Genomic DNA, 21,571 nt, shown 5'->3' with positions numbered 1-21,571 from the left:
CCGGTATTATTTTCCTATTTCACGTTTTTAAGGATTTAAAAAAAAAACCAGTGAATTTTTTCCTATGGCACATAAAAAAAAATATTTGCATATTTATAAGAAAATTATTTTTCCTTTTAAAAACGAAAATAATAATAAAAAGTTCAAAAATATTTTGTTAGCTACTATTTTTAAAAACATTGAAAATTTTCTCCATTTAAAAAAAAAAGAATTTTTTTTTTTTATAAAAAATTGATCTTATTTTTATGTTCTATTTTTTTTTATTATTATTATTATTTAAATTGATATGAAATTTATTCATCGTATGTTATGCAATTTGTGAATAATTTTCGATGAAAATGTCAATGACTGTTTTATACACATATAAACCAAGATTTACATATCAGTGACGCCTCATCTCCGCCTTTATGGGTCCCCCTTTGGCAATAACACGTGACTAACAGACATTCGAGTCAAATCTTGAAAAACCGCAAGTTCAATGTTCAATATCAGAACAACCTTGCCAGTCAAGGCCAATTTTAACAACTTGTTCAAATTTCTTGATCCTTAGTAGAACCGTATATATATATATATATACATTTATATAAATACATATAAAAACGGTAACGAATTTCCAAGAAGGAACCCTCAATGGAATGCCAATAATGCACCTTTTAAGTATTAAAAAGACACCCGACAAATGAAATTGGAAGAAAAAGAAGAAGACGAGAAAAAAAATCCATAGTTATATTTAAGCGAAAGTCATGGCCAAAAACCTCGGACGAGGGACTGATCTACTGGGTACCACTGAGAGTACTATAATACAAGTATGGTGGGGTCTTAAAGTGGGGGTAGAGAGGCAGCTGTTTGCCCACCAAGCGGGACTCGCCCCATGTGTACCCACTAAGCAATGCCACATCAGTTCGACAGTCGTCGTGTTTGTGTTTTTCAACCGAGTCGCGTTTATATATTCCAAAAAAAAAAATGTTTCTATTATTCATTAATTATAAATTTAATAAAAATTTCACATTATATTTATAATAGTGTGTAAAAAAAATATAAATTATTATTCTAAACAATAATTTTAATAAATCAAGTGAAAGTATAAAAAAAAATGTTGTCATGGAAATATCAAACAAAATTATTGGAATATTGGGAAATATTTGACGCTTGGAAATTTTGGAAGACGCGAATAAACGAGATGTTTGTAATTGAAAGTCATATACACGAAGTTATTTTACACACAGATAAATGTAGTATATTGCTATTGTGTGTATATATGTGTGACCAATAATGTAATACAGTGGAAGTGAATGTCGTCTGTTTGAAGTCAACGTAAACCTCGTATAGAACGTGTAAATACAAACGTGTAAACTTCATCGAGAAATACCTACAAATTTTGAGAAACCCCTTGAATTTAATTCAAGCGTTTTCTAGATATAAAGGCTTTATACTGAATTCAAATTCAAATATAAGCCGTGCTGCAATTAACTGTGATAATAGTCGAGGTATTTTCAACATAATAATTATTTTCAACAATATAAATGTATTATTCTTTTTGAAGAGCGAGATTATAGAATGCGTGTCCTCTCAAACTAAACATATTATAGAAAATTTTTAAATAGTATCTCTTAATATATATTAATTTTTTTTTTGAAAATAATACAATATTTATGTAATAAATAATAATAATAGAACATTTTAATTTAAAATTTATAATATAGGTTGGTGAAGTTCACATCGATTACGGTTATCGAAATATTAAAAACCAAGGTACTGCATAAACATAACAAAAAATAGTAATAGGGATCTTCCCCTACTCGGATCGGGTGGTCAATTTTTTTCTACACTTTTCGTTGTATTTTGTGCCAGTAAATGCATTAAAATAGTCTGCCTAAGCCAAATTAAATTTTTTTGGAATGATTTTTATGACGAAAAGTGCTTTAAAGGTGGTAATAAGGGTCTTCCTCTACTCGGATTGGGGGCTTAATTTTTTTCTACACTTTTCGGTGTACTTTGTGCCAGAAATTGCAATAAAATAGTCTGCCTAAGAAAAATTGAATTTTTTTGGAAATTTTTTTTTACGAAAACCGCTTTAATGGTCATAAAATTGGTGTTCCTCTACTCGGATCGGGCTGTCAATTTTTTTCTACACTTTTAGGTGTATTTTGTGCAAGAAAATGCAATAAAATAGTCTGCCTAAGAAAAATTGAATTTTTTTGGTTAGTTTTTTATGCTTTTGGATGCGTTTTTGGTCATAAAAAAGGTGTTCCTCTACTCGGATCGGGCTGTCAATTTTTTTCTACACTTTTAGGTGTATTTTGTGCAAGAAAATGCAATAAAATAGTCTGCCTAAGAAAAATTGAATTTTTTTGGACATTTTTTTTTTACGAAAATCGCTTTAATGGTCATAAAATTGGTGTTCCTCTACTCGGATCGGGCTGTCAATTTTTTTCTACACTTTTAGGTGTATTTTGGGCAAGAAAATGCAATAAAATAGTCTGCCTAAGAAAAATTGAATTTTTTTGGAAATTTTTTTTTACGAAAACCGCTTTAATGGTCATAAAATTGGTGTTCCTCTACTCGGATCGGGCTGTCAATTTTTTTCTACACTTTTAGGTGTATTTTGTGCAAGAAAATGCAATAAAATAGTCTGCCTAAGAAAAATTGAATTTTTTTGGTTAGTTTTTTATGCTTTTGGATGCGTTTTTGGTCATAAAAAAGGTGTTCCTCTACTCGGATCGGGCTGTCAATTTTTTTCTACACTTTTAGGTGTATTTTGTGCAAGAAAATGCAATAAAATAGTCTGCCTAAGAAAAATTGAATTTTTTTGAAAATTTTTTTTTGACGAAAATCGCTTTATTGGTCATAAAATTGGTGTTCCTCTACTAGGATCGGGCTGTCAATTTTTTGCTACACTTTTAGGTGTATTTTGTGCAACAAAATGCAATAAAATAGTCTGCCTAAGAAAAATTGAATTTTTTTGGAAATTTTTTTTTACGAAAACCGCTTTAATGGTCATAAAATTGGTGTTCCTCTACTCGGATCGGGCTGTCAATTTTTTTCTACACTTTTAGGTGTATTTTGTGCAAGAAAATGCAATAAAATAGTCTGCCTAAGAAAAATTGAATTTTTTTGGACATTTTTTTTTTACGAAAATCGCTTTAATGGTCATAAAATTGGTGTTCCTCTACTCGGATCGGGCTGTCAATTTTTTGCTACACTTTTAGGTGTATTTTGTGCAAGAAAATGCAATAAAATAGTCTGCCTAAGAAAAATTGAATTTTTTTGGTTAGTTTTTTATGCTTTTGGATGCGTTTTTGGTCATAAAAAAGGTGTTCCTCTACTCGGATCGGGCTGTCAATTTTTTTCTACACTTTTAGGTGTATTTTGGGCAAGAAAATGCAATAAAATAGTCTGCCTAAGAAAAATTGAATTTTTTTGGAAATTTTTTTTTACGAAAACCGCTTTAATGGTCATAAAATTGGTGTTCCTCTACTCGGATCGGGCTGTCAATTTTTTTCTACACTTTTAGGTGTATTTTGTGCAAGAAAATGCAATAAAATAGTCTGCCTAAGAAAAATTGAATTTTTTTGGACATTTTTTTTTTACGAAAATCGCTTTAATGGTCATAAAATTGGTGTTCCTCTACTCGGATCGGGCTGTCAATTTTTTGCTACACTTTTAGGTGTATTTTGTGCAAGAAAATGCAATAAAATAGTCTGCCTAAGAAAAATTGAATTTTTTTGGTTAGTTTTTTATGCTTTTGGATGCGTTTTTGGTCATAAAAAAGGTGTTCCTCTACTCGGATCGGGCTGTCAATTTTTTTCTACACTTTTAGGTGTATTTTGTGCAAGAAAATGCAATAAAATAGTCTGTCTAAGAAAAATTGAATTTTTTTGAAAATTTTTTTTTGACGAAAATCGCTTTATTGGTCATAAAATTGGTGTTCCTCTACTAGGATCGGGCTGTCAATTTTTTGCTACACTTTTAGGTGTATTTTGTGCAACAAAATGCAATAAAATAGTCTGCCTAAGAAAAATTGAATTTTTTTGGACATTTTTTTTTACGAAAACCGCTTTAATGGTCATAAAATTGGTGTTCCTCTACTCGGATCGGGCTGTCAATTTTTTTCTACACTTTTAGGTGTATTTTGGGCAAGAAAATGCAATAAAATAGTCTGCCTAAGAAAAATTGAATTTTTTTGGACATTTTTTTTTTACGAAAATCGCTTTAATGGTCATAAAATTGGTGTTCCTCTACTCGGATTGGGGGCTTAATTTTTTTCTACACTTTTCGGTGTACTTTGTGCCAGAAATTGCAATAAAATAGTCTGCCTAAGAAAAATTGAATTTTTTTGGTTAGTTTTTTATGCTTTTGGATGCGTTTTTGGTCATAAAAAAGGTGTTCCTCTACTCGGATCGGGCTGTCAATTTTTTTCTACACTTTTAGGTGTATTTTGTGCAAGAAAATGCAATAAAATAGTCTGCCTAAGAAAAATTGAATTTTTTTGAAAATTTTTTTTTGACAAAAATCGCTTTATTGGTCATAAAATTGGTGTTCCTCTACTAGGATCGGGCTGTCAATTTTTTGCTACACTTTTAGGTGTATTTTGTGCAAGAAATTGCAATAAAATAGTCTGCCTAAGAAAAATTAAATTTTTTTGGAATGATTTTTTTTACGAAAATCGCTTTAATGGTCATAAAATTGGTGTTCCTCTACTCGGATCGGGCTGTCAATTTTTTGCTACACTTTTAGGTGTATTTTGTGCAAGAAAATGCAATAAAATAGTCTGCCTAAGAAAAATTGAATTTTTTTGGTTAGTTTTTTATGCTTTTGGATGCGTTTTTGGTCATAAAAAAGGTGTTCCTCTACTCGGATCGGGCTGTCAATTTTTTTCTACACTTTTAGGTGTATTTTGTGCAAGAAAATGCAATAAAATAGTCTGTCTAAGAAAAATTGAATTTTTTTGAAAATTTTTTTTTGACGAAAATCGCTTTATTGGTCATAAAATTGGTGTTCCTCTACTAGGATCGGGCTGTCAATTTTTTGCTACACTTTTAGGTGTATTTTGTGCAACAAAATGCAATAAAATAGTCTGCCTAAGAAAAATTGAATTTTTTTGGACATTTTTTTTTACGAAAACCGCTTTAATGGTCATAAAATTGGTGTTCCTCTACTCGGATCGGGCTGTCAATTTTTTTCTACACTTTTAGGTGTATTTTGGGCAAGAAAATGCAATAAAATAGTCTGCCTAAGAAAAATTGAATTTTTTTGGACATTTTTTTTTTACGAAAATCGCTTTAATGGTCATAAAATTGGTGTTCCTCTACTCGGATTGGGGGCTTAATTTTTTTCTACACTTTTCGGTGTACTTTGTGCCAGAAATTGCAATAAAATAGTCTGCCTAAGAAAAATTGAATTTTTTTGGTTAGTTTTTTATGCTTTTGGATGCGTTTTTGGTCATAAAAAAGGTGTTCCTCTACTCGGATCGGGCTGTCAATTTTTTTCTACACTTTTAGGTGTATTTTGTGCAAGAAAATGCAATAAAATAGTCTGCCTAAGAAAAATTGAATTTTTTTGAAAATTTTTTTTTGACAAAAATCGCTTTATTGGTCATAAAATTGGTGTTCCTCTACTAGGATCGGGCTGTCAATTTTTTGCTACACTTTTAGGTGTATTTTGTGCAAGAAATTGCAATAAAATAGTCTGCCTAAGAAAAATTAAATTTTTTTGGAATGATTTTTTTTACGAAAATCGCTTTAATGGTCATAAAATTGGTGTTCCTCTACTCGGATCGGGCTGTCAATTTTTTGCTACACTTTTAGGTGTATTTTGTGCAAGAAAATGCAATAAAATAGTCTGCCTAAGAAAAATTAAATTTTTTTGGAATGATTTTTATGACGAAAAGTGCTTTAAAGGTAATTGTATATGTAATGAAATTTCAATTTTTTTTTCAAAAATGTCAATGTAGGGGATTACATCAGGGTTGTGTTTCTAATGAATTTAGCGTTGAACTTAATTTTTTTTGTTATAGGTATAATGTTTTTTGTAATTTTTTGTTGTGTTCATGCAGTATCTTATGATTTTTAAAATTTTGATGATCGTAATCGATGTAAACTTCACCGATCTTATAATATTGAATATATAATATTCTACTATAATTCATAATCTAATATATGTTAATATTATTATGGAGGTTACTTATTAATGACATTTGCATAATTCACTTGTCCTCATGAGGTGGACATTGATATAGTAATATTGTCATATATGATAGTACTATTATTATTAATTATTAGTCAATATTATTCAAATAGTTAATTCTATATTATTTTTATAATAATATATAGTTTTTTGTAATATATATTATAATGAGACAAAAGTTTGGAACGATCAAATGAACGAAAATTTTTTTTTTTCATTTACTAATAAAAACCCAATAACATCACTCAGAGTAGTTAATAATACAATAATTATCAATAAAAAACCAAAACTATTCACATTAAGGGTGAAAACAACCCTTAATCATATTATGTCTATTGTGAAAAAAAGAATGTCCAAATACAACAATTTGGTGTTCGGCTTTTTTCTTAAAAATACCCCCAAAAATTCTCTAAAAATATACCCCACCAAAATCCATTATCCACATGCGGCGCTCGCACCCCTAAAAGCCACCCCTATAGATGGTGAAAATAAAAGTGTCATTTTTCCACGTTTGGTGTTCGGCTTTTTTCTTAAAAATACCGCCAAAAATTCTCTAAAAATATACCCAACCAAAATCCATTATCCACATGCGGCGCTCGCACCCCAAAAAGCCACCCCTATAGATGGTGAAAATAAAAGTGTCATTTTTCACCCTTTGGTGTTCGGCTTTTTTCTTAAAAATACCGCCAAAAATTCTCTAAAAATATACCCAACCAAAATCCATTATCCACATGCGGCGCTCGCACCCCTAAAAGCCACCCCTATAGATGATTAAAATAAAAATGTCATTTTTCACCCTTTGGTGTTCGGCTTTTTTCTTAAAAATACCGCCAAAAATTCTCTAAAAATATACCCCACCAAAATCCATTATCCACATGCGGCGCTCGCACCCCTAAAAGCCACCCCTATAGATGATTAAAATAAAAGTGTCATTTTTCACCCTTTGGTGTTCGGCTTTTTTCTTAAAAATACCGCCAAAAATTGTCTAAAAATATACCCCACCAAAATCCATTATCCACATGCGGCGCTCGCACCCCTAAAAGCCACCCCTATAGATGATTAAAATAAAAGTGTCATTTTTCACCCTTTGGTGTTCGGCTTTTTTCTTAAAAATACCGCCAAAAATTCTCTAAAAATATACCCAACCAAAATCCATTATCCACATGCGGCGCTCGCACCCCTAAAAGCCACCCCTATAGATGGTGAAAATAAAAGTGTCATTTTTCCACGTTTGGTGTTCGGCTTTTTTCTTAAAAATACCGCCAAAAATTCTCTAAAAATATACCCCACCAAAATCCATTATCCACATGCGGCGCTCGCACCCCTAAAAGCCACCCCTATAGATGGTGAAAAATAAAAGTGTCATTTTTCACCCTTTGGTGTTCGGCTTTTTTCTTAAAAATACCGCCAAAAATTCTCTAAAAATATACCCAACCAAAATCCAATATCCAAATGCGGCGCTCGCACCCCTAAAAGCCACCCCTATAGATAGTGAAAAAGAAAAGTCTCAATTTTCACACTTTGGTGTTCGGCTTTTTTCTTAAAAATACCGCCAAAAATTCTCTAAAAATATACCCAACCAAAATCCATTATCCAAATGCGGCGCTCGCACCCCTAAAAGCCACCCCTATAGATGATTAAAATAAAAGTGTAAAATTTCACCCTTTGGTGTTCGGCTTTTTTCTTAAAAATACCGCCAAAAATTCTCTAAAAATATACCCAACCAAAATCCATTATCCACATGCGGCGCTCGCACCCCTAAAAGCCACCCCTATAGATGGTGAAAAATAAAAGTGTCATTTTTCACCCTTTGGTGTTCGGCTTTTTTCTTAAAAATACCGCCAAAAATTCTCTAAAAATATACCCAACCAAAATCCAATATCCAAATGCGGCGCTCGCACCCCTAAAAGCCACCCCTATAGATGGTGAAAATAAAAGTGTCATTTTTCCACGTTTGGTGTTCGGCTTTTTTCTTAAAAATACCGCCAAAAATTCTCTAAAAATATACCCAACCAAAAACCAATATCCAAATGCGGCGCTCGCACCCCTAAAAGCCACCCCTATAGATAGTGAAAAATAAAAGTCTCAATTTTCACACTTTGGTGTTCGGCTTTTTTCTTAAAAATACCGCCAAAAATTCTCTAAAAATATACCCAACCAAAATCCATTATCCAAATGCGGCGCTCGCACCCCTAAAAGCCACCCCTATAGATGATTAAAATAAAAGTGTCATTTTCCACCCTTTGGTGTTCGGCTTTTTTCTTAAAAATACCGCCAAAAATTCTCTAAAAATATACCCAACCAAAATCCATTATCCACATGCGGCGCTCGCACCCCTAAAAGCCACCCCTATAGATGGTGAAAAATAAAAGTGTCATTTTTCACCCTTTGGTGTTCGGCTTTTTTCTTAAAAATACCGCCAAAAAAAAATTCCTCACTATTAAAAACTTTTCTTACTTTATCACTTTATTAAACTTGTAAATAAATTAAAAAATTAACATTATTGAAAATTAATGCAATATGTAACATGTAGATAAAAGAACACCAAACATGAAGCTGAAGTCCGCAACGTTTAAAAAAACGAAAAATTAAAAATGTAAAAAATTAACTTTTCGCAATGACAACCGCTTAAAATACACTTTACTATAACAAAAACAAAATGTTAAATCATGAACCCCCAAATAAACCTGAAATTGGGGGTAACTTGACCCACGTCATCAGTAAAGTACCCTTAAATGGCCCAACTTTTCAAATTTTTTGGTTAAATTAACTTCTCCTAACCATAAGACTAAAAGATATGTACACTAGAACCCCCCAGAGGGGGCGGAAAGCATTTATTTTGGGGTTAACTTGCCCCACGTCATCAGTAAAGTACCCTTAAATGGCCCAACATTTCAAATTTTTTGGTTAAAATGGCTTCTCCTAACCATAAGACTAAAAGATATGTACATTAGAACCCCCCAGAGGGGGCGGAAAGCGTTGGTGTTGGGGTTAACTTGCCCGACGTCATCAGGAAAGTACCCTTAAATGTCGACTTATACCGCGCCGTGGTTGCTGTTTACACTGGCGCGCGCCGACATAAAATGATTGATATTTAATATCTCGAAAACAAAAAAACTCGGCATTCTGAAAATTTATATACAGATCGGAAAAAACCTTAACTTTTCTTTGTAATTATTTATTTCAAAAAAACGAAATTCACCATCGGAAAGAGCATGAAAAAAAACTTCAAAAAACATACCTGCCTAAATTTTATTTATTGTATTTATAGACAGAAAAAATTCAAATAGTAGGCGGTGTCAGGAAAAACTGATAAAATTGACCCCCTCTATCTCCCCCAAAATTTGAAAAAAGTCAAAACTTTTTTTGGGGATATTTTTCTATCAGGTAGGACAACAATTTCCCTAAATTTTACTTTTTTGAGAAATCAATTTTTTAACTCAGGACATTACACGTAAAATGCCTCACATTTGAGCCTGTAAATATTTGCGGAATGCAATTTGATGTTAACCTCCCCCCAAAAAATTTACGTCTATAATATCTTTGTTATTATGCATAGTTAATAATCGATTAAGCTAGAAAAATACCTTCATGTTTAAGTTGTTTGATCTTCGATGCGTGCAAAAATTTTAATTCTGAGATTTAAGTATTATATGTATAGTAACCCGAGGCGAAATTTAAGGCATACTTTACAAGGAGTAAAAAGAATAGCCGGGACCAAAAATTTTATTGTATAGATACCTTCTGTAATATACGAAAAAAAAATTCTAAACAATGGACGGAACGAACACTTTAAAATAATAAGAAAAATTTATTGACTTAATGAAAATTAAAAAATAAGAGTTTTTAATAACAAAATTTTTCTTCATTTAATAAAATTAAAAAATTTTTCAACAAAAAATTTTAAAAAATTTTATGTACAAAATTTTTTATTGTTTTGGGAATTAAAAAAATGTTTTTTGAAAAAAATATTATTTAAATCTTTTTAACAAAAATTTGTTAATTCAGAAAATATTTTATCATTTTAATTTGTAATAATGGTTCCTGGAATTAAATGTGCACGCACACATATGTCAGAGACAGTGTAAGTTTGAACCTAGTGGATAGAAGCAGAGATATTTACTTGCAGGCGACATTGACTCTGGCTGGGACTGGTGTAGTGCAGGCGGGGATATTCGGTCGCGTCCGGTGTACTTCGTTTACGCTCGGCGCTACCCCCGCCACATTCACCTACAAGGCTCTGGCGAAAGTCGACTGTAAAACGTTTCTTGCATTTCTCGACTAATTTCGTTCTCTCTCCACTCGGAAACAAATTTTTTTGTGCTAGCACGGCGGTTTAAATGCAACACAATTTTTTTGTTAAATATTTAGCTAATATGTAACATAAATTTTTTTGTTAAAAAAATTGATTTTTTTATTACGAAAAAAAAATTTTTTCCAAAAATTGTTATTTTTTATTACAAAAAAAATTTGTTTTCTAAAAATTGTTATTTTTTTTAAGAGAAAAAAATTTATTTAAAAGAGAATTTTTTTTTAAATGTTATCAAAATATGAGTCATATTTTTTTCGAAAGAAATTCGAAAAAACGGCTTTTTTCCCTTGTCACAGTAGACTTCCCCCTTAAATATTTTGCTAAAATTAAAAAAAAATTTTTTGGTAAAATAAATCATTTTTTTAAGTAACAAAAAATTTTTTTATTAAGAGATAGAGAGATAAGGGTCTTTGTTGTCAAAGTTGTACTTTAGAAAGTGTAACTTTGATAACATTTTTTTTCTTTTAATAAAAAAATAAAATTTTCTTTTAAATAAATTTTTTTTTCTCTTAAAAAAAAATTTTTTTCGTAATAAAAAAATCAATTTTTTTAACAAAAAAAATTTATGTTATTAGCTAAATATTTAACAAAAAAATTGTGTTACATTTAAACCGCCGTGCTAGAACAAAAAAAAATTGTTTCCGAGTGGAGAGAGAACGAAATTAGTCGAGAAATGCAAGAAACGTTTTACAGTCGACTTTCGCCAGAGCCTTGAAGGTGAATGTGGCGGCCGGCGGGGGTAGCGCCGAGCGTAAACGAAGTACACCGGACGCGACCGAATATCCCCGCCTGCACTACACCAGTCCCAGCCAGAGTCAATGTCGCCTGCAAGTAAATATATCTGCTTTTATCCACTCGGTTCAAACTTACACACGGAAGAAATTTAGTACACTGAAAAAAAATTTATTTGATTCAAATACTTTAAATTATTTGAAAAATATTTAATTGGTTCAAATACTTTTTATTTGGATAAAAAAAATATGTATTTGATTCAAATAACTTGAATTATTTGAATCGCATTTATTTGAACCAAATAAATCGTATTTGGTTCAATTAAATAATTAATTGAATTGAATAAATGAATTTATTTAATACAAATAATGAGTTACTTGAAACTATTCATTAATTTATTTCACTCAAATATTTCGTTTATTTGGTACAAATAAAAAGTATTTGACACAATAAATTTATGTAATTGATTCAAATAAACTGAATTATTTAATACAAATAATTCGTTATTTAATCCTAATACACTATTTTATTAAGACAAATAAAAAAATATTTCAATCAATTAAATATTTATTTGAAACGATGATAATGATTTACTTGAAACAATTAATTTATTTATTTCACTCAAATATTTCATTTTTTTGATACAAATAAAAAGTATTTGATACAATAAATTTATTAATTCTAATTAATTAAATTATTTAATATAAATAATGCGTTATTTAAATAATACACTATTTTATTAAAGGAAAATAAAATATTTTGATAAATTAAATATTTAAGTGTAATGAGAATAATCAGTTATTTGATACCTACTATTCATTTATTTATATATATTATTTAATAATATTCGAAGTCCAAAAGTCAAATATTTTTTCATCTACAAAAAATTAATATTTACAATGATTCAGAACAACGAAAAACGCATTTTTAATAAAAATATATTTACACTTTTTTTTTGAAAATTCACCTGGGATGATTCATGATAATAATCATGAAACATATAATTAATTATATTTTATAAATTGCATTTAATTGGAAAATATAATTTAATATCTTAACTTTAACTAAATGATGCCAAGCACTTTTCTGAGTTAAGTATTTTGCAAGTTCAAATGACATCAAGAAGTTAACATTCGTTTTCACGTACCGTAGTTGGTAAAGCGTTAGACATAATCCGTAGGTCGTAGGTTCGATTCCCCCCATGCGTTAGATTTATTTATTTCTCAGGTTTGCGTTTAATCATTAATTCTATGTATGAATTAGTTGAAAATAAAAATATGCGATCATAGTATGCAGAAATTACATATTTTTTAATTTATTTATTTGAGTAAGAATTTAATTTAGAAATGGAAGAATTAGTAAATAAATATGTTATTTATTCAATTCAAATTTTGATTTATTTGAATAAAAAAATTCTTACATTTTATGCAAATAAATTATGTATTTGGATCAAATAAAATAATAATTGCCGCAATTAAAGAGGTTTTAGTTTCAATTAAAACAATTACTTATGACAAATAATCGAATATTTGATTCAAGAAAATTTTTAGTTGTTTCAAGAAAAATATTTTATTAATGCAAATAAATATTTATTTGAGTCAAAAAACATGCAGTATTGAATGAAATAATTTTCATAATTGATTCAAATAATTATTTATTCGCTTTGAATATTCCATTTATTTGATTTGAATACTTTGTATTTGATTCAAATAACTATTTATTTGATACGATAAAATAAAATACTTAGGTTGAGTAAATGTGTATTTGGTTCAAATACATATTTATTGGGATAATAGACAAGTAAATGATGTATTTGGATCAAATACTTTTTATTTGATCTAAACAAATTTTTTTTTCAGTGTAGCAATATTTGATAAATCTGATAGGAAATTTTAGTATTCTCTTTTTCAAACGCGGAACATTTAAGTTTGATAACGAAAATCGGTATATTTTTACGAATAGTCTTTTTAGTAAATATATTCCAGAAATTGAAATTATTATTTCGTAAATTGATAAATTTATACGAAAAACCAGAAGTAAGTTAAACCGACGCGCACTTCGTTATTTACTAAATTTATATGAAACATTGGAAAGATTATTTCGAAATTTGTTAAAACTATACTAAAAATTCGAAGTGGTTCAGTCGTGACAGAAGACGACAGAAACACCAATAGATTCTACGCCAAAGTTTTATCTCTTTCTCATCTCGATAATGGATTTTGGTTGGGTATATTTTTAGAGAATTTTTGGCGGTATTTTTAAGAAAAAAGCCGAACACCAAAGGGTGAAAAATGTCACTTTTATTTTAATCATCTATAGGAGTGGCTTTTAGGGGTGCGAGCGCCGCATGTGGATAATGGATTTTGGTTAGGTATATTTTTAGAGAATTTTTGGCAGTATTTTTAAGAAAAAAGCCGAACACCATAGGGTGAAAAATAACACTTTTATTTTTCATCACCTATAGGGGTGGCTTTTAGGGGTGCGAGCGCCGCATTTGGATAATGGATTTTGGTTGGGTATATTTTTAGAGAATTTTTGGCGGTATTTTTAAGAAAAAAGCCGAACACCAAACGTGGAAAAATGACACTTTTATTTTCACCATCTATAGGGGTGGCTTTTAGGGGTGCGAGCGCCGCATGTGGATAATGGATTTTGGTTGGGTATATTTTTAGAGAATTTTTGGCGGTATTTTTAAGAAAAAAGCCGAACACCAAAGTGTGAAAATTGAGACTTTTATTTTTCACTATCTATAGGGGTGGCTTTTAGGGGTGCGAGCGCCGCATTTGGATAATGGATTTTGGTTGGGTATATTTTTAGAGAATTTTTGGCGGTATTTTTAAGAAAAAAGCCGAACACCAAACGTGGAAAAATGACACTTTTATTTTCACCATCTATAGGGGTGGCTTTTAGGGGTGCGAGCGCCGCATGTGGATAATGGATTTTGGTTGGGTATATTTTTAGAGAATTTTTGGCGGTATTTTTAAGAAAAAAGCCGAACACCAAAGGGTGAAAAATGACACTTTTATTTTAATCATCTATAGGGGTGGCTTTTAGGGGTGCGAGCGCCGCATGTGGATAATGGATTTTGGTTGGGTATATTTTTAGAGAATTTTTGGCGGTATTTTTAAGAAAAAAGCCGAACACCAAAGTGTGAAAATTGAGACTTTTATTTTTCACTATCTATAGGGGTGGCTTTTAGGGGTGCGAGCGCCGCAATTGGATAATGGATTTTGGTTGGGTATATTTTTAGAGAATTTTTGGCGGTATTTTTAAGAAAAAAGCCGAACACCAAACGTGGAAAAATGAGACTTTTATTTTTCACTATCTATAGGGGTGGCTTTTAGGGGTGCGAGCGCCGCAATTGGATAATGAATTTTGGTTGGGTATATTTTTAGAGAATTTTTGGCGGTATTTTTAAGAAAAAAGCCGAACACCAAAGTGTGAAAATTGAGACTTTTATTTTTCACTATCTATAGGGGTGGCTTTTAGGGGTGCGAGCGCCGCAATTGGATAATGGATTTTGGTTGGGTATATTTTTAGAGAATTTTTGGCGGTATTTTTAAGAAAAAAGCCGAACACCAAACTTGGAAAAATGACACTTTTATTTTCACTATCTATAGGGGTGGTTTTTAGGGGTGCGAACGCCGCATTTTGATATTGGATTTTGGTTGGGTATATTTTTAGAGAATTTTTGGCGGTATTTTTAAGAAAAAAGCCGAACACCAAACGTGGAAAAATGAGACTTTTATTTTTCACTATCTATAGGGGTGGCTTTTAGGGGTGCGAGCGCCGCATGTGGATAATGGATTTTGGTGGGGTATATTTTTAGAGAATTTTTGGCGGTATTTTTAAGAAAAAAGCCGAACACCAAACGTGGAAAAATGACACTTTTATTTTCACCATCTATAGGGGTGGCTTTTAGGGGTGCGAGCGCCGCATGTGGATAATGGATTTTGGTTGGGTATATTTTTAGAGAATTTTTGGCGGTATTTTTAAGAAAAAAGCCGAACACCAAAGTGTGAAAATTGAGACTTTTATTTTTCACTATCTATAGGGGTGGCTTTTAGGGGTGCGAGCGCCGCATTTGGATATTGGATTTTGGTTGGGTATATTTTTAGAGAATTTTTGGCGGTATTATTAAGAAAAAAGCCGAACACCAAACTTGGAAAAATGACACTTTTATTTTCACCATCTATAGGGGTGGCTTTTAGGGGTGCGAGCGCCGCATGTGGATAATGGATTTTGGTTGGGTATATTTTTAGAGAATTTTTGGCGGTATTTTTAAGAAAAAAGCCGAACACCAAAGGGTGAAAAATGACACTTTTATTTTAATCATCTATAGGGGTGGCTTTTAGGGGTGCGAGCGCCGCATTTGGATAATGGATTTTGGTTGGGTATATTTTTAGAGAATTTTTGGCGGTATTTTTAAGAAAAAAGCCGAACACCAAAGTGTGAAAATTGAGACTTTTATTTTTCACTATCTATAGGGGTGGCTTTTAGGGGTGCGAGCGCCGCAATTGGATAATGGATTTTGGTTGGGTATATTTTTAGAGAATTTTTGGCGGTATTTTTAAGAAAAAAGCCGAACACCAAACGTGGAAAAATGAGACTTTTATTTTTCACTATCTATAGGGGTGGCTTTTAGGGGTGCGAGCGCCGCAATTGGATAATGAATTTTGGTTGGGTATATTTTTAGAGAATTTTTGGCGGTATTTTTAAGAAAAAAGCCGAACACCAAAGTGTGAAAATTGAGACTTTTATTTTTCACTATCTATAGGGGTGGCTTTTAGGGGTGCGAGCGCCGCAATTGGATAATGGATTTTGGTTGGGTATATTTTTAGAGAATTTTTGGCGGTATTTTTAAGAAAAAAGCCGAACACCAAACTTGGAAAAATGACACTTTTATTTTCACTATCTATAGGGGTGGTTTTTAGGGGTGCGAACGCCGCATTTTGATATTGGATTTTGGTTGGGTATATTTTTAGAGAATTTTTGGCGGTATTTTTAAGAAAAAAGCCGAACACCAAAGGGTGAAAAATGACACTTTTATTTTTCACCATCTATAGGGGTGGCTTTTAGGGGTGCGAGCGCCGCATGTGGATAATGGATTTTGGTGGGGTATATTTTTAGAGAATTTTTGGCGGTATTTTTAAGAAAAAAGCCGAACACCATAGGGTGAAAAATGACACTTTTATTTTTCATCACCTATAGGGGTGGCTTTTAGGGGTGCGAGCGCCGCATTTGGATAATGGATTTTGGTTGGGTATATTTTTAGAGAATTTTTGGCGGTATTTTTAAGAAAAAAGCCGAACACCAAAGGGTGAAAAATGACACTTTTATTTTTCACCATCTATAGGGGTGGCTTTTAGGGGTGCGAGCGCCGCATGTGGATAATGGATTTTGGTTGGGTATATTTTTAGAGAATTTTTGGCGGTATTTTTAAGAAAAAAGCCGAACACCAAAGGGTGAAAAATGACACTTTTATTTTTCATCATCTATAGGGGTGGCTTTTAGGGGTGCGAGCGCCGCATTTGGATAATGGATTTTGGTTGGGTATATTTTTAGAGAATTTTTGGCGGTATTTTTAAGAAAAAAGCCGAACACCAAAGTGTGAAAATTGAGACTTTTATTTTTCACCATCTATAGGGGTGGCTTTTAGGGGTGCGAGCGCCGCATGTGGATAATGGATTTTGGTTGGGTATATTTTTAGAGAATTTTTGGCGGTATTTTTAAGAAAAAAGCCGAACACCAAAGAGTGAAAAATGACACTTTTATTTTTCACCATCTATAGGGGTGGCTTTTAGGGGTGCGAGCGCCGCATGTGGATAATGGATTTTGGTTGGGTATATTTTTAGAGAATTTTTGGCGGTATTTTTAAGAAAAAAGCCGAACACCAAAGGGTGAAAAATGACACTTTTATTTTCACCATCTATAGGGGTGGCTTTTAGGGGTGCGAGCGCCGCATGTGGATAATGGATTTTGGTTGGGTATATTTTTAGAGAATTTTTGGCGGTATTTTTAAGAAAAAAGCCGAACACCAAAGGGTGAAAAATGACACTTTTATTTTAATCATCTATAGGGGTGGCTTTTAGGGGTGCGAGCGCCGCATTTGGATAATGGATTTTGGTTGGGTATATTTTTAGAGAATTTTTGGCGGTATTTTTAAGAAAAAAGCCGAACACCAAAGTGTGAAAATTGAGACTTTTATTTTTCACCATCTATAGGGGTGGCTTTTAGGGGTGCGAGCGCCGCATGTGGATAATGGATTTTGGTTGGGTATATTTTTAGAGAATTTTTGGCGGTATTTTTAAGAAAAAAGCCGAACACCAAACGTGGAAAAATGACACTTTTATTTTCACCATCTATAGGGGTGGCTTTTAGGGGTGCGAGCGCCGCATGTGGATAATGGATTTTGGTTGGGTATATATTTAGAGAATTTTTGGCGGTATTTTTAAGAAAAAAGCCGAACACCAAAGAGTGAAAAATGACACTTTTATTTTTCACCATCTATAGGGGTGGCTTTTAGTGGTGCGAGCGCCGCATGTGGATAATGGATTTTGGTTGGGTATATTTTTAGAGAATTTTTGGGGGTATTTTTAAGAAAAAAGCCGAACACCAAAGGGTGAAAAATGACACTTTTATTTTCACCATCTATAGGGGTGGCTTTTAGGGGTGCGAGCGCCGCATGTGGATAATGGATTTTGGTTGGGTATATTTTTAGAGAATTTTTGGCGGTATTTTTAAGAAAAAAGCCGAACACCAAAGGGTGAAAAATGACACTTTTATTTTAATCATCTATAGGGGTGGCTTTTAGGGGTGCGAGCGCCGCATTTGGATAATGGATTTTGGTTGGGTATATTTTTAGAGAATTTTTGGCGGTATTTTTAAGAAAAAAGCCGAACACCAAAGTGTGAAAATTGAGACTTTTATTTTTCACTATCTATAGGGGTGGCTTTTAGGGGTGCGAGCGCCGCAATTGGATAATGGATGTTGGTTGGGTATATTTTTAGAGAATTTTTGGCGGTATTTTTAAGAAAAAAGCCGAACACCAAAGAGTGAAAAATGACACTTTTATTTTTCACCATCTATAGGGGTGGCTTTTAGGGGTGCGAGCGCCGCATGTGGATAATGGATTTTGGTTGGGTATATTTTTAGAGAATTTTTGGCTGTATTTTTAAGAAAAAAGCCGAACACCAAAGAGTGAAAAATGACACTTTTATTTTTCACCATCTATAGGGGTGGCTTTTAGGGGTGCGAGCGCCGCATGTGGATAATGGATTTTGGTTGGGTATATTTTTAGAGAATTTTTGGGGGTATTTTTAAGAAAAAAGCCGAACACCAAATTGTTGTATTTGGACATTCTTTTTTTCTCAATAGACATAATATGATTAAGGGTTGTTTTCACCCTTAATGTGAATAGTTTTGGTTTTTTATTGATAATTATTGTATTATTAACTACTCTGAGTGATGTTATTGGGTTTTTATTAGTAAATGAAAAAAAAAAATTTTCGTTCATTTGATCGTTCCAAACTTTTGTCTCATATATTATATATTTTAGTAATATTAGTTATTATCAAATTTTTAGATGATCGTTTGTCAAAAAAAAAAAAAAAAAACCTTTATAGAACAATATGTATGGAACATAAAAAAACATTTTTATTTATAAAAAAAATGCTTTTATATGTAATACACGGAAAGATTAACTTGTCAATAACCATTCAAGTCCCATCAATTCCAATCAATTCAATATCCTCATTCAATTCGTTGAGAGGAGATAGGTCAAAGTGAAAATTTCTCTCGGATCGTTATGGTTTTCGATTTGTGGTAAGGGTTTGAAATTCAATAGATTAAATAATCTGTATTACAAGTATTATCTTGAATTTCACATATTATAAACACAACACATATAATCAACTGATTATAAATAATAATCTAAATAATATAATTATAAAATATACTAAATGTATAATAAAAATTCTAAAATTTGTTATAAATTTTACAAAAAAAAAAAAATATTAAATTTTCTATAAATCGTTTTAGTATGAATAAAAGGTCCTTTATATAAGTGAATTGAAAAATGGGACGGATTTTATTTGTTCTTAAATTTTATTTCCCTTGTTTATGCTTTAAAGTTTAACGAGTAAACTATAAAATAGTCAGTAGTGGCAATTTCTCTTATGTCATGTTCCTAAATGCATTTGAGATAAAAATCCTATATATTTTTAAAACTGGTTGCTTTCACAAAAGTTAAACATAACGTTAAATTCGTATATCTTTACGACTGCCTCTTCAATTATTTTTGCAAAGATTAACAATACGTGTATAAATAAAAAGAAAAAAAAACAAATATATCTGCGAGAAACAAAATTTTACAAAACAAATTTATCAAAAAAAAATGAATTTTGATAACAAAAAAAAAAGATAAGTTTTATAATTGTAATAATTATTATTTTTTATATTATTTCAATAAATATTTAAAATTATTTATATTAATTAATATAATATAAATATAAAATATATTAATAATATAATAAAATATAAGTTAATTATTAAATTAAAGAAATTTTTTTTACTGTATTTTATTTTAAAAAAAATTCTTCACTAAATATAAATCTTACTTTTTATCGTGAAAATATTAAAAATAATACTGCTATTATAAAACTCTAGTATCAAGTCATGACTGTTAATTAATAAATATAGTGATAATGAAAAAAAAACGAAAAGAGGCAATCACAAAGATTTCTTTCATTCCTAAATACCTCATTCAAATCTTATAACGATCCCAGGGAAAAATTTATCTTAGCCGATTAATTACAATTGGAACAATATTAAGAGTCAGAGTCTATTGATCTGCGGAGAGATAAAAAAGAAGAAGAAAAAAAACCTGATTCCTCGTTTCCATTAATTGGCTTAACTCCCGAAGACATCATTTCGTACCAAACAATCTAATTACTAAATCGAAAACAGATAATACCAAAAATAACATCATCGCGTAGGAGAAAAAAAAACAAACTTTTGTGCGACCAACACTATAATTAACAATTTGAGAGAAAAAAAATTAAAATTCAATTTCACGAGAAAAATATCTAATTAAAAATTGTATAATTTTATTCTTTTTCTTTTATGTGCTCTCAATCAATTTTGATAACAAGAAAAAATATCATTTAATGCAAATAATAGATGCGACAATATTGTCCTAAATTGATTTTCTTCTCTTGTGAGAAAAAAAAAAATTAAAGAGAATTTTATTCTTAGAACAATTATTAAGTACTAGATGAAAACAGGAAGTCAGTAATAGTTGTATATGTGCCTAGGTTTTACGCTCCAAGACTTCCCTTTTGTTCATCCAAGCAAAAAATACGCCCCTATGATTATGTGCTTACAATACAAATTTTGTATAATTTTCCCGCTTGTATACTGTCTTTGACAAAAGTATACTATACTAAGACATTAAATTTAATTATCAAGGAAATAATTTTCAAATTAATTATTCAAATAATATATACGAAAATATACGAATTAACAAAATTTTCTCTCTTGTTCATATTTATTTTTATTTTAAAATTGAGAAAATAATAAAGAAAATCGATTTCTTGCTTACAGTACACAGAATAAGCGACTTAATTATCACATTAATAATCTACAATTTCTTTGTAATATTCCAAAATGAACGCAAATTCTCTATTCATTGTTCTGACTTCGATTTTCTCTATTATTGTTACAAAACTCATTTTAATAGTAGAATTTAAATTAAATTATTATGAGGGTATTTATAAACTTCATTTTGTTTTGTGAATTAGAAATTTTTTTTTTAGAAAGTAAAATAAAAAAAAAGGATATAAAATATTTCAATTTGAAGTGGGGAAAAGATTATTACCAAAATTATGAATAATCAAGTATAATATAAACTTCTTTACAATATGCCTTGAAAAAAAAAATATTTTTTTTTTTTTTCTTTACAGCGCGTGTTAAAAAACTTTTGCGTTAACTTTTGACACCTAAATCGTAAAAAGGGGAAAGAGAGAGAGAGAGAGAGAAAAAACGAAATGATGCCACCTTCAAAAGTATAAAAACTTTGACCCAGGAGAGATTTATTTTTAACGGAAGGTCAAAACCTTAATAGACATTGGGTGATTTCAAGAAAATATATATCTCTTTTTTCCGAATTTTATAAGAAATCTTTCTTGTCAATCTTTTGTTATGTGACGTGATTGGGCGCGCAATCCAAAAAAATCTACTTGTAACACGCAACGGACGTAAGCAATAAAATCTATTGCTTCAACAAATTGAGCTAGTGTCCCTCGAGAAGGAAGAAGACAAGAATAGGTGTCTGTGAACCAA

At 30.9% G+C, this 21,571-nt stretch overlaps 1 protein-coding gene and 1 long non-coding RNA gene across 8 annotated transcripts in view; both read left to right on the top strand.

The window, feature by feature from the left end:
* The window catches only part of LOC127289823 (uncharacterized), a 116,631-nt gene that overhangs the window by 77,906 nt on the left and 17,154 nt on the right, over nucleotides 1-21,571 (top strand). Inside the window, exon 1 of one of the 5 annotated variants that reach the window (XM_051318015.1) lies at nucleotides 880-1,487. The exons of the other annotated variants lie outside the window; for them this stretch is intronic. The gene's annotated coding sequence lies outside the window, so the exon portion shown is untranslated. Of the gene's footprint in view, nucleotides 1-879; nucleotides 1,488-21,571 lie in introns of those variants that run through there. 5 annotated transcript variants of the gene reach the window in all.
* Nucleotides 2,477-5,813, top strand: LOC127289829 (uncharacterized). 3 transcript variants are annotated; one of them, XR_007844220.1, is made up of 4 exons: nucleotides 2,477-2,856; nucleotides 3,315-3,619; nucleotides 4,384-4,689; nucleotides 5,454-5,813. It is a non-coding gene; the product is annotated as an uncharacterized LOC127289829 (long non-coding RNA). The 3 variants fall into 3 exon arrangements; XR_007844221.1 differs by lacking the exon at nucleotides 4,384-4,689; XR_007844222.1 differs by lacking the exons at nucleotides 3,315-3,619; nucleotides 4,384-4,689; nucleotides 5,454-5,813 and adding exons at nucleotides 3,773-3,925; nucleotides 4,843-5,081.

This window comes from Leptopilina boulardi, unplaced genomic scaffold, assembly GCF_019393585.1.
Source record: "Leptopilina boulardi isolate dan_hultmark-lab unplaced genomic scaffold, ZJU_Lbou_2.1 LbouV2_51, whole genome shotgun sequence".
NCBI classification, from domain to species: Eukaryota; Metazoa; Arthropoda; class Insecta; order Hymenoptera; family Figitidae; genus Leptopilina; species Leptopilina boulardi.
This window is presented reverse-complemented; position numbering and strand designations above follow the sequence as displayed.